Source organism: Chrysochloris asiatica, unplaced genomic scaffold (assembly GCF_000296735.1).
Source record: "Chrysochloris asiatica unplaced genomic scaffold, ChrAsi1.0 scaffold00321, whole genome shotgun sequence".
Lineage (NCBI taxonomy): Eukaryota > Metazoa > Chordata > Mammalia > Afrosoricida > Chrysochloridae > Chrysochloris > Chrysochloris asiatica.
In genome coordinates this window covers 226,202-227,643 of record NW_006408839.1, presented here as the reverse complement: position 1 = coordinate 227,643, position 1,442 = coordinate 226,202, and positions in this window count along the sequence as shown.

Below are 1,442 nucleotides of genomic sequence, written 5' to 3'. Positions count from 1 at the left end.
TGAGCCTGACCCAAGCCATGGTATTTTCAATAACCTCATATGCATGTGGAAGCTGGACAGTGAATAGGGAAAACTGTAGGAGAATTGATGCTTTTGAGTTACAGTGTTGGAGGAGAATATTGAAAGTGCCATGGACTGCCAAAAGAACCAAGAGATCCATTTTGGAAGAAGTGCAGCCAGAGTGCTCCCTGTTGGCTAAGGTGGCCAAACTTTGTCTCTCATACTTGGGACATATTGTCAGGAGGGACCAATTTCTTGAGAAGGATATCATGTTTGGTAAGGTGGAGGGTCAGAGAAAAAGAGGAAGACCCCCAATGAGATGGCTTGGCCAAGTGGCAGCATCCATGGACTCAAACGTGGCAACAATAATGAGGTTGGCCCAGGATCGGGCAGTGTTTTGTTGTGCTGTGCATAAGGTCACTATCAGTTGGTACCGACTCAATGGCACCTACTAACAACAACATATGCATGTGAAAGACGGACAACAATAAAGAAAACCATAGAATTGACCTATTTAAGTTATGGTTTTGGTGAAGAATATTGAAAGTACTATCTATAGACTGCCAGAGGAACAGGCAAATCTGTTCTGATAGATGTACAGCCAGAATGCTCCATAGAAGTCCTGATGGGGATACTTCGTCTCTCATACCTTGGGCATGTTATCAGAAGGGACTAGTCCCTGGAGAAGAACATCATGCTTGGTTAAGAAGAAAGTCAACAAAAAAGAGGAACAATCCATAATGAAAAGGATCGGCCCAGTGGTAGCAGTAATGGGCTGAAATGTCACCAACAATTGTGAGGATGGCATAGGACCAGGCTGTGTTTTGTTCTGTTGTGGAGAGAGTTACTATGAGTCGGAGCTGACTCCATGGTACCTAACAACAGCAACCTATATCTAAAACAAGTAGAGTCTGACTCAAAATACAGGCTACACTAAATCTTTTGTTAACGTAACAAAGAAAACCCATTTTCAATTGGGACAATAAATAACCCATAATGCAATAAGATTTAAAACACATACTTTGTGATTGTTGCTGTTGGGTACCATGGATTCAGTTGTTACTCACAGCAACCCTATATACGATGAAAGGAGACACTGCCCTGCCCAGTCCATTCTCATAATTATTTCTATGGTGGAGCCCATTGTAGAAACCACTGTGTCAATCCATCTCCTTGGTGGTCTTCCTTTCCTTCACTAACCCTCCACTTTACCACAAGCATGCAACACATACCGTAGGAATAGACCGTTCAACCCGTAACAACAGTCAAGCACTTAATGCTTTGCACCAACAGGGTCTTTCCCTCTCTTGCACACCCTCAAGTACAAATGGGAACTCTAATCTTTCAGGGTAATGCTCTGAATCACAAGGTCAGTTTGGATTGCAAAGTCTGTGGTTCAAACCCAACCACTACTCCTCAGAAACCCTATACAGGGTCACTAT